The 16,676-nt window shown below is 45.1% G+C and overlaps 1 protein-coding gene and 1 long non-coding RNA gene across 4 annotated transcripts in view; one reads left to right on the plus strand and one right to left on the minus strand.

The window, feature by feature from the left end:
- The window catches only part of HSD17B2 (hydroxysteroid 17-beta dehydrogenase 2), a 64,373-nt gene that overhangs the window by 40,368 nt on the left and 7,329 nt on the right, over positions 1–16,676 (minus strand).
- Positions 6,852–16,676, plus strand: part of LOC110260906 (uncharacterized) — a 39,895-nt gene continuing 30,070 nt past the window's right edge. Inside the window, exon 1 of the long non-coding RNA XR_014805359.1 lies at positions 6,852–7,093. This is a non-coding gene — a long non-coding RNA (uncharacterized LOC110260906). The remainder of the gene's footprint in view (positions 7,094–16,676) is intronic.

Genomic DNA, 16,676 nt, shown 5'->3' on the forward strand with positions numbered 1-16,676 from the left:
CACCCAGATCAAGAAACCAGAAATCTCTCTTATGCTTCCTTCCAGCCATCCCCACCCCTTAAGTTAGCATTATCCCGGCTTCTAACAGCATACATCGATTGTGACTGATTTTCACTTTAAATACATGGAGCCACACTTTACTCCTTTATGAGGCTGGATTCTTTTGTTCACTCTCCTTTGTTTTCATGTGGCTTGGTTAGTGGAATTTGTTTAAAAGGTTCCAGCCATGTATTTCACAAGAAAAGTTACAATCAAAGTAACACTTGTAAAAACATGTTACACAACTCTATAAAAGCTCGCACACTACTACAGAAGACGTAAATGTACTTAAAATGATTGTCACACAAAGAAGGGGAAACTACCCCGGGGATGTAGCTATATTGTCCCATTATCCCAGCTTGGTTTAATTCCTCCTCCTTGACATTGTCTACAGTTTCATCAACAAAGAATTGCCGTGATAACGTCTCTGTGTGTCTTTTTCACAGGAAAGGTGTCCCTGGACGGACAGGATGTCCCTCTTGCCAACACATAGCCAAAAACTCACTTGGCCACTTCTAACATATCATGGTGCAAAAGGCTACCTGCTGAATTTGGCTAAAATATTACCCAGAAATCCAAGAAACCTCAAAATTACAGAGGTTCCCTATTTTCTGTTTCATTAGCAATCATTGCCAATAAATGACCTAGTCCCTTCCAACAGGGATGGCAAATCCTTGATGTCCCTGCCACCACAGCCCTCTGGTGCCACCAAGGACACTGTTTATTGCAAGAGCTCTCTCCCTTAGAACCCCCAACACTCCTAACCAACCAGAGATAGCACAGGAGAGGGAGCTATTTGCCTTCCCTCTCACACACAAAACACTGTGTTCTTTTCTGGTTAGGTCCAGGCTTTCATTCTACTGTTTTCTAGTTGGAGACAGGCTTCTGATTTCTTTGTAATCTTTACCGTATGTCTCTCCCATTTATGAACCTCCTCTGGCTCCCACTTGTCTGATAAGTAATGGATGAAGTACCCTGCCCGGATTTCAGTAATCTCTATAATTTGTTCCCACCCAACCAAGCCCGAGCACAGGCTCTACCTCATTTTCCAGTCAGACTGCTTCCTTCATCAGCCAACACGTGTCCTGCTTTTCCCATCCTCTGTGTTCCTGCCTATCCTTCTAAAAATCACACATGTATCCATTAGTACATCCTTTCAGCAGCTGTTTTTTAAATACCTACTATGTTCTTTGCACTTTTCTTGATCATGGGGGTACAGCAGCCTGGAAAACCATCCAAGTCCCTGTCCCCTGGAGCTTACATTATAGAGGGAGATGTGTTCAATAAATACACAAAGACCTGCCTGTGGTATTAAGAGGGATGAATGCTGTGAAGCCCCACAGTGATGCGGGAGGAGGGTGCCAGGTTCTATTTGGAGGTCAGGGAAGGCAACTCGGAGCAGAAAGCTGTTGAACAGGAGTTCCCGTTGTAGCTCAGCAGTAATGAACCCGACTAGTATCCATGAGGATGTGGGTTCAATCCCTGGCCTTGCTCAGTGGGTTAGGGATCCAGCAATGCCGTGAGCTGTGGTGAAGTTCATAGATGCGGCTCAGATCCTGCACTGCTGTGGCTATGGTGTAGCCTGGCAGCTATAACTCTAATTCGACCCCCAGCCTGGGAACTTCCATATGTCACACGTGCAGCCCTAAAAAGCAAAAAGAAAAGAAAAGAAAGATGTTGAACAGATATCCCAGGGAAAGCTGTACAGGTACAGGGAAGAGCAGATGAGAAGGCCCTAGGGGACATCTTTGTTAGAGGAAGAACAAGGAGGGCATTTTAATCAGAACAGAGTGAGTGAGGAAGGGAATGATAGGCGGTAAACCGGAGTGAGTGGTTGTGCAAGACCAGTTCGTGTGGGCCTTTAAGCCACTGGTTCTTACCTGGGGTGAGTTTTCCCCTACCCCAGGGAACATATAACAATATCCGGAGACATCTTTGGTTGTCACAGTGGGTGGTACTACTGGCATCTAGTACACAGAGTCTAAGGTTGCTGCTTAATGTCCTGCAATCCACAGGGCAGCCCCACAGTAAGGAAGCAGTCAGCCCTAAAGTCAGAGGTGCCAAGGTAGAGAGACCCTGCTTTAAACCTTGGTGATGACTTTGTCTTTTCTTCTAAGTGTGATGAGAGGTCATTAGAAAGTTTTGAACAAAGGGGTGATGTGAAGTAACTTAGATTTTAAAAGGATCACTCCCAATACTGGGTAATAAATCATAACTTGAAAAATAAGAGTGATATAAAAGGCTACCATTTATTGACCGCTTATTATATTTGAGAGACTATACCATACACCTTAACTAGTACATCTTGGTATTTTTCTCATCGTTCCTATCACTCCCTGACATTGTAGGACACAGTGGTGCATTAATTTTTAAATATTTGTCTTCCCCAATAGAATGCAAACTCAGTGAGGGCAAGAACTTGGCTCTGTGACCCATTGAATCTCCAGCACCTAGGACAGTGCCTGGCATACCCTGGGCACTCTGTATTTATTGATTGAATAAACAGCTCCTAGGGTCAATCTGTTTATCCTCTTTTCACAGACAAGAAAACTGAGTTTCAGCATTTGTTGCCTAAACCACAGCTATGAGAAAATCTCATTTGTGTTAAGTGGCCCACTCCCAGGAGGACAATCTCCAAGTTTGGTGACAATTCCCAGAAAGAAAAGTTCCCGGTGGATAAATTCTAGGTGAGCCGTTTAAGTATCTATTGCTACACCTTAATAATTTTTGACGTCATGTCTATTTGGTCATTCATTTGCCAGGTTTTTACTGAGTGCCAGGCACTGTGCTAGGCACTTGGGATATACTGGGGTGCCCCAAAAAGATGAAGGGGGAGTGACGGGGAAGGAAAGTAATATGTTAGGAGGTTGGGAAGCTGAGTTGGCAGAAATGACTAAATGATGTTTGAAAAGCAGAGAAGTCTTCTAGTGGTTTTTCTTTGAGGGGGGCTATGAAAATATGGAATTAGACAATGGTGATGGTTGGATAACCTTATGAATATACAAAAACCACTGCATTACATACTTTAGATGGTAAATCTCATATGTGAATTATAGCTCAATAAAAAGTAAGATACAAAAAGAAATAGAAAAATAGAGTGGCTTAATATCTACTGTGTCTGCTATGACAGAAGACCCCCAAGTCTTCTGGAAAGCTTTCTACTTTCACCTTATTTGTATGGCTCTTTTTTTTCCTTGGTGTGTGGGTTGAGGGAGAGTCATTAAGGAAAAGGGGTTCTTCTGTGTTTGGGTGGAAAGCAGGGTGGAGAACAAGAGTTCCCCATCACTAGATATCAGAGCCGGAAGTCGCTTGGAGAAAGGTGAGCTTGGGAATTTGCAAACATGTTTTGAAAGGCATGGATGGATCTCTCACGGGGTATCCATAGGGACTCAAGTAGGTGATAAATTGACCTAATGCGGCAGGGTGACTCTCCCTGATATGGGAGCTACTTTGAGTATTTGATTGATTAAATCAAAATGTGAACTTCCATTTGTGGTTCTACATTCTGGTTAGAACCTCCTTGAGTCATGCCGAGGGGCTACCCTGGCCAGGGGGCACTCTCCTTGTCCAGTTTTGCACTGGTCCCCCAGCAGCAACCAGAGGCGAAGCTTCCTCCAGGGACAAAGCCGAGAGTTCTCTGTGCATAGTCTCAGATTTGATTGACAACACCTTTAGAAGCTGACTGCAACCCAAGGGTCTCTCTCATTAATTCACTCAGCTTTTCTCTGCCCCACACTGGGTTGAGTGCTGTGGGGAGAACGGTGAGCAAGATAGACCCTGCCCTCAAGGGGCTTACGGTCTGGTGGGAAATTCAGAGTCCATGGCTGGCACAATGGACAGTTCTCATTCCTGCTAAATTTATCATTGGTTGGGCTGGTATTTGCTATCTTAGTCTGTAATCCCTGTCATCGTTTTTAACTCAGGAGAATGAAAAATAGTGATGATTTCAGTGATCTCTCATCCTCTGTAGACTCTGCGTGAGGGGCATGGTAATCTCAGCCTGTTTGAAATGTGTGCCTTTTCCCAATCTCTCCTGCTCTTGGTGCTTTTTGGCTTGGCTGCTTCTCTCTGTGGTGCAAGTCACTAAATCCCTGATCTGCATGGACTCTGTGGGCTCTTTGTATGATTTCTGCATCTGCAATGCAGCCAAAGCCTGTGCTGCTAGGAAAAGTGCTTAGAAAGCACTTTAGTTACTGAGTTATGACTAGATGAAGGATCATAAGAACATGGAAAACTGGAGGTCATAACCAAGAGATGTGGTTTAGTACAATGTTTATTTAATCAAGAAATAATGGTAGGAGTTCCCAATGCGGTGCAGTGGAAACAAATCTGACTAGCATCCATGAGAATGCAAGTCTTATCCCTTTGTTGCTCAGTGGGTCAAGGATCCGGTGTTGCTGTGAGCTGTGGTGTAGGCCCAAGATGCGACTCGGATCCTGCATTGCTGTGACTGTGGTGTAGGCCAGCAGCTGCAGCTCTGATTCAACCCCTAGCCTGGGAACTTCCAAATGCCATGGGTGTGGTCTTAAAAAGAAAAAAGAAAAAAAGATAGAATGGTAGAATGAGCATTTCTTAGAAGTACAGTGAACATCTGTTTTTTGCCATATAAGGGGGATATTTTGAGTAAAAGGATAGCAAGTTGAGTGATTGGAAGACAAGTCAGTAAGGGGTATGGGGAGGGTCAAAGGCCAGTAGGGTATCCCTGGGCCCATAAAGTCAGCATCCCCTTTTTTAGGCCTCAAGGGGCACAGGGAGGGATTAGTTATTGGAATCTAGAGACTGAACTGTGACCAAGGGAGTTAGGCAGCCCCCAGTGACCTTGCGGGGAGGGCATCAGGGGGAATAATCTGATTTCATGCTTCTTCCTCCCTACAACCTCCGACCCTTGTTCGGCAGAGAGCAGAGTGGAGAAGATGGACGGGGAAGGGTGGGTACAGTGTGGACTTGCTCTCAACAGCATGTCCCCTCAACATCCATCCCCTCTTCTTCTGGTAATGGGACCTTGTTTTGATTGGAGGGAATGCTGTGAGTCGAATCGTGTCCCCCCGAAAGATATGTTTAAGTCCTAACCACTAGTAACCTCAAAATGTGACCTTTATTTGGGATGGGGTTGTTGCAGATGAAATTGGTTAAGAGGACGCCAGTCTAGAGTCATCCCATCTGACTGGTATCCTTCTAAGACGAGGGAGATTTAGATGCACAGATGGAAGACAGCCATGTGAAGATAGTGGCAGAGGTTAGAACTAAGCAGCCACAAGCCAGGTATCACTGGAGGCCACAGGATGCTGGAAGAGGCAAGGAAGCATCCTCCCCTAGAGGCTTCTGAGGGGGCGAGGCCCTTGATTTTGGAGTTCTGGCTTTGGAACTGGAAAACAACTTAAAACAGCTATTATGTAGATATAAGCCACCGAGTCTGTGGTCCCTTTTTACAGCATCCCCAGGACACGGTGGAAGGGCCTGCACCTTCCCTACCACAGGGCATCTTGGCTGGACGTGCCAACCCTGCCTGGGCGGAAAGGAAAATTCCCCCTGGGCTGTGGATTTTGAGCATGGCAATAGAGATACGGGAAAGATCTAGATTCAGTTCCCCTCTTTGCCACTTGCTGGCCTTGTAGGACCGGGATGAGCTAGTCCCAAGGGCAATGCATATCCTGGGGATGAGCCTCCTCTTGAGCAGGTAGGATGCCTCAAAGGATTGCCTCCTTAGGGATCTCATGTTATGAGCAAACCGGAAGTCACTGGCAACTCTACTCACAAGGACTCTTTGCTAGAACCATCTTGGAAACACAGAGAGTCCCTTTTCTAATGAATAAGGAGGAGGGCGTCACTACTGCCCACACTCAGTTCACTGGGTCTAAGAGAGAGTCGGACAACATCATCATCAAATTCATTCTTTTCAAAGCCTGGAGAAAAAGGAGGAACAGAGAAGCAGAACAGAACACCTGTCCAGTACCGTGTCCAGACCCAACTTGGGATGGGTCATTTTTCCCAGGCAACAGCAACGTGGGGATCATCTCAGCACATTGGCCACCTTGTTGTCATTAAAATGTGGATACAACATGATACCCGGTGACACTGCACAGAGGTCATTAGCTAAGCACTTAGGATGTGCTTGGCACCAAGTAAGGCCCTGAGGGTACAGTGTTCGTGCCTGTCCTTGGCAGCAGTGAGCTCTGATAAAGACTTGCTCCAGGTGCCAAGGGCATGGGAAGATGCCTCAAAATCAAGGGCATAGCAAGGCACATCGAAATCACCTGGGATCTGGGGGAGAGCAGGAAGGAATACACATCTGATCAAACACTCAAGGATAGTATCTCTGGTTTGTAGGTGATTAAGTTACGACTCTGAGGTGTTAAGTAAGCTAATCCATTACACAGAGCTGGAGAGCTAGAACTTGCTGGCTCCAAAGTCCATGACCTTTCTCCTATGCTAGATTACCTCTCATTCCAATCCCAGGAATCCAGGCTTACATATGCATTCATTCACTCATGTATGCGTTTGTTCAGTGCCTGTTTACTGAGTATCTACTGTGTGCCAGCACCTGTGTTAGATGCTAGTCATACAGACTGAGAGAAAGAATTAAGGTAATCTATTGGGAAGAGAGGAGCTCTGATACTTACTAGATAAATAAATGTATATTTAATTTCCAGGTGAGATAAGTATTATGAAAGTAAGAAATAGAGCTTGAGAATAGCAACTGGAGACTTAAAGCCCAGATACTTTAATATTTAAACCAATAGTATTTTAAGTAGTCAGTGATTTTTGCCCCCATGCCACTGTCTGCACATGTTTTTGATGGTCACAACCAAAAATGGGGGTAGTTTGCTATTAACATCTAGTGAGTAAAGGCCATGGATGCTTCTAAAGATTCTACAATGCATAGGGCAGTCCCAACAACAAAGAATTTTCTGGCCCATAGTGTTAATGGTGCCAAGACAGAGATTAGACTAAGAAGTGAAGTAAAGAAGATGACAGCCCGGTAAAGGGGATTGCCCCACCCAAGCATTCCACATGAGAGGAGCAGCGAGTGCAAAGCCCGTGATGCCAGGAAGAGGTAAGGAGTGTCTCAAGCTAGTGAGTAGAAGAGAAAGTCGTGGGATGAGAGGCACCAGATCATGCAGAGCCCATGGTCTTGGGCAGAATTTGGGTTTTTATTCTTTACCATGCAAAGCCTTTGAAAGTCTTAAACCAGAGAGGGGCACTCTGGCTACTCTGCAGAGAATGAGCTGATGAGGGGGACAAGAGGGGGAACTATCCAGGAAGAGATGATGACAGCTTTGACTAGGGCAGAGGTGGTGCAGGAGAGCAGTGGGTCTATCAGTAGCAGTTACAGTGCTGACAGTGAACCAGATCTGAAAGGAGAAGGAGGAGAAACAGGGATTCTGGTTTCAATGAGATGCTGGGTAGTGAGGCTCTCCAAAGTGGGGAAGACTGAGCCAGAGCCAAGTAGAAGGGGGCCCCACATTAAAAGCTCACTTTCAGACATGCCAGTCTGAGACACCCAGTGGAATTGGGCTCATAAGCTGTTGGAGAGATGGAATGCTCATAGGAGGCTTTGAGCTGTGCTTTGTTCTCAAGGTAGGGCTACACCTTAGCTTTACTTGGGATGGAGTGCTCTAAGAAACACCCATGCGCCAGACACGTGCCTTAGATCAGGTAAACCTGAGCTCTGGGAGTGGGCACCCAAGCATCCTTAAGCTCTGAAAACCACAAAGATGATTCCAAAGCACAGTGAGGGCTGACATCTAACAGGCTCGTACAGCTGCCCCTCCTTGGAGACCTTCTCTGTTTGCATGGTGGCTCTCAGTAGGCTGAGAAGCCTCACCTTTGTGCTTTACCAAGAGAACCCTCTCTGTGTTGTGTCTATTTGAAATTCTGTCTCTGCTGCTTCGGTGGTTGGCTGAATTCTATCTGTCAAAACAATGACCTGCTCGTAGTCTGGGATGTTCTTGCGTTACCTTCAGTTCCAGACCCTTTGTTCTGCAGCTCTCTTGTTTACAGCAACGTCAGCCTCCTAGCGAAGCCCCAGGGCAGCTACATCTCATCCATCCCTTTGGGGACAGAATATTTGCCATCTTCTTGGTGAACTTTGGTTCCAGACAATTCCCAGCACCCGCTGCCACTGTGTCCTCAAAGTGGAGGAAAATAATTCAGATCTGGGCTATTCCTCAAGCTACAGTTCAGTTTGCCATTTCTTCTTTTTTCTTTTCCTACCTTTGGACTGCCTTCATCCAATTCCCCCTTCCCACACCCCCACCTCTGGTAAATTTGATCTCTTTTTCTATGAGTTTGTTTGTTTTTGAAGTATAATTGATCGTTAACATTACGTTATTTTCTGTTACACATCATAATGATTTTGCATTTCTGTACACTTCAAAATGATCGCCACAGTGTCTAGTTACAATGTGTCACCATACAGGGAGTTCCCAATGTGGCTCAGTGGTAATGAATCTGACTGGTATCCAGGAGGATGCAGGTTCACTCCCTGGCCTCACTCAGTGGGTTAAGGATCTGGCATTGCCATGAGCTCTGGTGTAGGTCATAGACGCAGCTCTGATCCCGCATTGCTGTGGCTGTGGTGTAGCTGGCAGCTGCAACTTCGGTTCAACCCCTGGCCTGGGAACTTCCTTATGCTGAGGGTGCAGCCCCAAAAAGACAGAAAAACAAACAAAAAACCACATACAAAGCTGTCACATCGTTATTGACTATATCCCCCACATTGTATATTTCATCCCCATCATGCATTTATTTTGCAGTTGGAAGTTTGTACCTCTTCATCTCCCTCACCTGTTTCTCTCATTGCGCACCTGTCTATTCTTTGCATTTATAATTATGCTTCTGCTTTATCGTGTTTATTTGTTTTGTTATTTAGATTCCACATGTAAGTGAAATCGCACTGTACTTATCTTTCTCTGTCTGACACTTATCATAATACCCTCTAGGTCCATCCATGTTGTCACGAATGGCAAGATTTCATTCTTTTTTATAGATGAGTCATATTCCATTGTGTATATATGTCCCATATCTTCTTCGTCCACTTGCTTTTATTATTATTGGGCACCCATAGCATGACTTGCTCTGTACCTGGCACTTGAGGACACTGTAATCATTGACAGTAACACAGCCCCTGATCTCTAGAGCTCACACCCTAGGACAGGGTATCTCAAACTCAGCACTATTGACATTTGACGTCTAGTAATCTCTGTTATGGGGGCCATCCTGTGCATTGTATGGTGTTTAGCAGCATCCCCGGCTTCCACCCATTAGATGCCCGTAGATTGTTCCTCAGCCCTCAAGTTGTGAGAACCAAAAATATCTTCAGATCTTGCTAAAATGTCCCCTGGGAAGCAAAGTTGCTTCCAGTCAAGAGCTACTGCTCTAGAAGGAATAAGACATTGAACAAATACTCGTAAAAGTTGATAAAGGTGATGACAGGAGCATAAACAAGAGAGAGAGTGACTCAGTTGAACTTGGCAGGAATGGAGAGATAAGAGCCCATCACAGAGACTACCTGTTCCAGCCCAGAAAAATAGCTGGCATTACTTCCAACTTGAGGCTTTTTCTGATTCCTTTGTTGTCTTTTTTTCCCTTTGTGTCCTACAGTAGCCTGCAGCTAGGCACAGTACTAAGCATTTGGCAAGCCGATGTCATTTTATTTTGTAACTACCCTATAACCGTAACTGGCACCATAAACCATTGAAGATTCACTGTGTAAGTAAATTGAAAGTGAACTGAATGAAAGCTGAGACAGTGACTGCCTCTTCTTCTTCTTCTTCATCCCCTGGGCAACAGCCTCCCACTTCACCAATTGTCACGATCCTTTTTGTGCTGTCAATGACTTCTTCATTGAGTCCTTCCTTTGGGGCCTCCAAAATCATTCCCCATAATTTCCCCCTCCACCAAAGCTCTTCTTTTGATCTCACTATCCCATAGAGCTAATCTCCCATCTTGACTCTTCTCAAAACTTCACAGTTGCCCGCTAACACCATCTCTTCACTATCCTTGCTTTGGGGCTTCTTCTCATGCCCTTTACTGAAACAATTGTCTCTAATTAGTTCTCTCAAAGCACTGAATCTGGAGGTACCTTGGTATCCCAGTCAATCTTCCTCCATATTGGATGTTTATAACTCTCCTCCTTGGAAGGTTTGTCTTCCTTGGAGCCCTCCACTATTCACGTCTACTTTCTACCTCCACTGCCTGGTTCCCTGTCCCAATCTCCATCTCTGCTCCTCTCTCAGATGTTGTTTCAGCTTTCAGAGCTTTATTTATCCTACCTATGTGGAAGACTAACCTAAATGTATCTCTTGGGGCTCCTTTTGGATTTTAGCCTCACTTTTCAAATTCATCTGGACACCCCACCAAGATACAACCTTGACATCTCAAATTTTTTTAAAAAAATGTTATTTTCCCAATACAATTTTTTTTCTACTGTACAGCATGGTGACCCAGTTACACATACATGTATACATTCTTTTTTCTCACATTATCATGCTACATCATAAATGACTAGACATGGTTCCCAATGCTACATAGCAGGAGCTCATTGCTAATCCATTCCAAAAGCAGTAGTTTGCATCTATTAACGCCAAGCTCCCAGTCCATCCCACTCCCTCCCCCTCCGCCTTGGCAACCACAAGTCTGTTCTCCAAGTCCATGGTTTGCTTTTCTGTGGAAAGATTCATTTGTGCTGTAGACTAGATTCCAGATATAAACGATACCATATGGTATTTGTCTTTCTCTTTCTGACTTACTTCACTCAGTATGAGAGTCTCTAATTCCATCCATGTTGCTGCAAATGGCATTATTTTGTTCTTTTCTATGGCTAAATAGTATTCCATTGTGTATATGGCATCTCAAATTTAACATGTCTCAAACAAAAGGCTTTATCTTTTCCTCAAAATCACTTCTTTGACCGCAGCCTCGCAAAATCTGTTGTTTCTCTTAGTAATAAGCATCATTCTGTACATTCATCTGTTCACTAATTAATTTCTTGAGCCTATTATGGGCACTGTGCTTTATACATTGCCTGCACTTGTGGAGCTCACAGTCCATCTGGTAAGACAGGTGGTCGGAGTTCCCATTGTGGCTCAATGATAACCAACCGGACTAGGATCCGTGAGGATGCAGGTTTCGTCCCTGGCCTTGCTCAGTGGGTTAAGGATCCAGCATTGCCATGAGCTGTGGTGTAGGTTGCAGACTTGGCTCAGATTCCACATGTCTGTGGCTGCGATGTAAGACAGCAATCGTAGCTCTGATTCAACCCCTGGCCTGGGAACCTCCATATGCCACAGGTGCGGCCCTGGAAAAAAAAAAAAAAAAGGTATATGGTCAAAACGCATGATAAAGGGCTTTGATGAGGGTCATCGTAGGGACAGTCTAATGTGCAGTGAGTCTCTCTTCTTCTCTACCTAGATCCACTGAACTAGTAAGTCCTCCGATTCTCCCATCATCAAGTTCTTCCCATTAGCTGCTTTCTCTGCAAACTTCTGGCCTCTCCCTGGACTCCAAGGTGGTCTTGTCCCCTCTTACTTCTACTCACTTCTCTGAACTCTCACATGTTACATTGCTTTATCATATCCTGTTTCTTGTATATCCCCCCACCACACTATTTAGTTATTCTGTCTAATGAATGCATGTTATTTGTCACTGTATTGCCAGTACCCAGCACAGAGCACTCAATAACTATTGGTGAACAATCACTTGTGATAGAACATGATAGGAGGTAATATGAGACAAAGAATATAAACATATATGTGTGGTTGGGTCACTTTGCTGCACAGCAGAAATTGACAGACCATTGTAAATCAACTATAATTTAAAGCATTTCTAATTAAAACAAATTATTGGTGAGCTAATGAATGGAATTTAATGCCCTTCACACTACCAAAAACTTCCCAAAACTCAACAGTACAGAAAGTATGTTTGAGGTAATATCCTAGAGGTAGCCAAGGGACAGTCCCAGGACACAGCTGGGATGGTTTGCAAAACAGGGACTGTCTCCATGAGCAACAGAAAGGCACCTTGAATGGGGCACTAATGGTTTCCCACTGGAAACATAATAGCCCTGATATTGGAGAGAAACCCGGGGAGGTGCCCGGTTGTTCAGTCCTCAAGAGTTTCTAGGGCTGCCAAGGTGAGCCTCTCGGGTGATAAGAGCTCTCCTTCCATTGCTGAGAGCCGGCATGACCATCAGATCCTGGGTCTGGATGTGGATGCCAAGGATGCTTGGGGCATCTTAGCAAGTCTGAAACACTTGTCCACCATTACCCCCTCCCCCCAGAGGAGGCTTCCCCTGTCTACACTGCTCGTATCATCTCCTTAAACAAAAAGAGGGGTAGACTACTTGCATTGCAATTCTAGCACTGCCGCTTCCTTATTTTCTGTTGGATGACCTTAGTTGTATAATCTCTTGAAAGCGTCAATTTCTTCCTCTTTGAGTGAGATTAATAACAGAAATTATCTCATCAGTCTCTTGATTGTGATTTTAGGATATGAGTATTGGGCATGCTGTGAATATTCACTCTACTTTCATGTATTTAAAGATTTTCCTATATTTTTAAAGTCTATTGTAAGATATTTGTGAAAAGTAAATGAAATTAGCCATGGAAAACGCTCATCAGGGTGCCAGACACAGTTCCTAACACACAGAAGGCCTCCAGTACAAGGTCACTCTCAGTAGCATTAGAGGGAATTTGCTCTCCATGCCGTCAAAGCCTTGCAGTGCTGAGGTTGTCCTCTGTACTTAGTGGTTGGTTTGTATTGTGTTTTTCTCCCCTGGAATTGAGCTTCGTGAGGGCACAGACCCTGTCGGTCTTCACTCCCCACTGTATGTCAAAAGTGTCCGTAGGCAGTTGACAAGTAGTGACCAGAAACATGAACTGTGAAGACCACAGCCAGTTGTGCCTCCCATCCCAGCTCAAATCAGTCACACCTCATTGTCACTCTCAGCACCTCCCACCCCAGCCTAGAAGTCTCATTTAGAGATGGAGTCTCAGGACCAGAGGCAACAGCTAAATGTGTGGCCCTGAGCAAGTTCTCCTAATCCAATGCCTTCCAAAGCCTCTCTCTCTAATCGAACTGAAAAGACAACACAGAGCAAAGGACCAAGAAGAATCGGAGTTCCCGACGTGGCTCAGCAGTTAGCGAACCAGACTAGCATTCATGAGGACACGGGTTCCGTCCCTGGCATTGGTCAGTGGGTTAAGGATCCTGCGTTGCCGTGAGCTGTGGTGCAGGTCACGGATGCAGCTCAGATCCCACGTTGCTGTGATTGTGGCTCAGGCCTGTGGCTGCAGCTCCAATTCCACCCCGAGCCTGGGAACCTCCATGTGCCACAGGTGCGGCACTAAAAAGACAAAAAATAAAAAAATTAAAAAGACTGAGAAGAATCATGGGAGGAAACCCACGAGCTAGAGTGATCACAGAGCGAACTCTTAGGTGAGGCCAGGGCTTAAAAGGGTAAGAACCAAAGGTAGATCCAGCACAGCACTCAGGGTCCTGACACAGGAGCAGCCCTATCCATGTAAGAAAAGACTAGTCTGAGGCCTGTAGAAACAAGTAAACCACAGAAAGAGAGCTTGTCGGGCTAGCGGTGCTCACAGTGAGAAAGAACAGAGGAGCAGGCAAAACGGAGTGAGTGAAGTAGCCTCCACGAGCAGTACAGAAGGAAGAACTACCAGGCTCCTACTGCGCATTCATCTCCTTGGCCCAGGGGATCACTGGACTGGACAAGGTGGGGAGAGATAAAAACCATTATATTTCAGGAAGGATCTTGCCTGTGCCACACAGCACATTTCTGTTTATAATCTTATTTAATCCTGAGAAGAGGTGTCAATCATGATTCCCTTTCGCCACATGAGGAAAACTAACCTCAGAGAGGTCAAGCAGTTGTTCAAGTGGTGTAATACTTTCATTCAGCTATCGTGCATCTTGAGAGTGTAGGGGTGTGTGTGTGTGTGTGTGTGTGTGTGTGTGTGTGTGTTATGGGAAAACAGCCTACCATTGACCCTATTTAAGGTTGCAGTCAAACCTTTCTGGACCCCTATCACATAAGCCACAGTTCAGATACAACATCCTCCATCAGGTGAGCTGGTTTCCTGAGCCTAATATTGGGGGGGACACTTCTTCTCCACTGCCCATGCTTCCTTCACTATGGAGGGATATCTGTCAGTGTGACACGGGCCCTTCTGTGTTTTTCCCCTTCTCTGGGTGGAGAAAAGCATCTGATTGGTGAGTTTGACAGCAATAATTTTACAAAACCATTTCACTGGATGTAGCGGTCGCTCCTCTCTCTAACAGAAGAATCCAAAGGACAATTCAGAGCAAATGATCAACCTGAGAAGTATTGGAGAAAACTCAAGAGGCCAAAGTGTCACATGGAAGCCCTCCTCTCTTCCTCAGCATCTCCCAGCCAGCAAAATACCTGTGCCACTGGACTGTGATAGGCTAGTTGTCCAATCCAAGCTCTGCCTTATGGGCAAGGCTTGAGACTCTTCAGCTCTGTCTTGACTGGGTGCACCATTACTACTACATATCTCACTTTCTTGGTGTTCCTGTTGTGGCTCAGTGGGTAACAAACCCAATTAGTATCCATGAGGATGCAGATTCAATCCCAGGCCTCGCTCAGTGGTTTAAGGATCCAGCATCGCTCTGAGCTGTGGTGTTGGTCGCAGATGTGGCTCGGATTTGGCATTGCTGTGATTGTGGCACAGGCCAGCAGCTGCAGCTCTGATTTGACCCCTAGCCTGGGAACGTTCCTGTGCCACAGGTGCAGCCCTGAAAAAGCAAACAAAAATTAAAAATAAATAAAATAAAACACTTTCTCCAAGTCCTTTATCGGGAATAAAGCTGGCATCTTGACTTGCACCACCGTGTTTTCCTATCTTAATTAGTGGAGAACTCAGCTGGGGATATGAAAAAGGAAGTTATGCATTGCCCCACCAAACCAACAACAACCAGGGAAGAACCTTGCACATATATTGATTTGATTTCACCTCGTTAGTCCATTCTGGTTTGTCCTGCTCATACTAAGATAGTACATGATGTTAAATCCGAATCCGCATCTCAAAGGAATATAAGAGATCGGAAATGGTCCAGAGAAGACTGAGTAAAATAGTGAAAGTTCTGGAAACCAGGCCATGGGAGGAATGTTAAAAGGAATGGGAAGATTTAGCTCAAAGTAGACTGGGCTATGATATGATGCTGTCTTCACATTTTTCAAGGGCTGCCAAGCATAAGAGTGATTTAATTAGATTATGTGACTTCCAAGGTTAGAACTAAGTGCACTGATGGATGTTCCAGTGAGGCATATTTTGGCTCATTATAAGGAAGATATTTACAACTATTAGCATTGGATAAAAGTGGAAGGATTTTCCTGAGAATGTTATTAGTTTTCCATCACCGGGTCGTTCACATGACCCCACTGGATGCAATGGATGATCCTGGAACGGACATTCAGGCACTGGGAGATGGCTGGTCAAAATGAAGTTCATCCATAACTTCCGTAAACAAAGTAGCAGAATGAGATGTTCTTTCCCCCTCATGACTTTTTCCACTCAGTATCACCACTGTCCTGTTGCAGATGAGTCAGGCCAGGGGAGATCCCTTGCACGTGACCAAACCTTGCCTGGGGAACAGGGTGCGGTGGAAACCAACCCTTACGTCATCGTCCCTACAACGGCGTTTCCTTACAAAGAGTTCTTGGTTAACTATCTGCACGTGAACATACACTTCCTGTGGCTTATTCTAGAACCTTCCCTCAAACGTTAAGTGAGAAAAGGTATGGGTGTTGGGTGGGAGGAGCCTGAGGAAGTGATTCCGTCCAGCTCATATTTTAGGACCTGTTATAATCACGCTCATTCTCGTTTGTTTTTTCCAGAGCTGGGGTGGCTCTTTCAGCAGCTTCATCCTTTGACTATGCGGTCACCACCTTCATGGTGCCCTGGTTGGCTAAGAATGAGAGTTAAGATGGCTCTCTATGTGTATTATCTCATTCCATCCTGGGTTTGATTAACTCAGTTTTATAGATAAGGAAACTGAGGTTCAGACAGGTTAACTGACATGCCCTGAGTCAGAAAGCCGGTAAGTGGCAAGGCAGGAGCTGAGAGCCATATCAGTCATTCCCCTAAATGTGTGGTGTGAAACCCTGTAACCTACTGCCCACCCTGAATGACAGTGACAAGGCCTGAACTTAGATGCACATGTGTTGTTTCAAGAGGAGAACAGAGTTTTGGTTTTGTTTCTAATGCTCGTCTTAATGAAGCCCAAATGTGGTGTGACTCCATAGGCTACAGGACCTCAGTAGATGTGAGTCTTTAGAAAATAGGATTCTATGAAACCCAGGTCCCTTTCCAGTGTTTCAGTTGACCGTAAAAGTGGAATTTGGGTTCCATTCAATCCAAGACAGTGTCGGACGCTGAGTGTCTCAAATTAAAATGCACCTGGCCCAGTCGCTGGACCTTGAGCCCTCCGCACACAAAGCATACTCAACATGTGGTTCCTAATGGCTTCTGTTCTTGAGTTTTAGAATTTCTTTTCCATGGACATGTATCTTTTCAATGTCCTGTTTATGGCATAAAATTCATGGACGATAATCAATTCTGAGCACAGAGGAATCAATTCTTGTGGATTCTGTGTGA

This window comes from Sus scrofa, chromosome 6 (genome assembly GCF_054392235.1).
Source record: "Sus scrofa isolate SSC_HxYL_T2T_F1_AM1 chromosome 6, Sscrofa_HxYL_maternal_Yorkshire_Landrace_v2.0, whole genome shotgun sequence".
NCBI classification, from domain to species: domain Eukaryota; kingdom Metazoa; phylum Chordata; class Mammalia; order Artiodactyla; family Suidae; genus Sus; species Sus scrofa.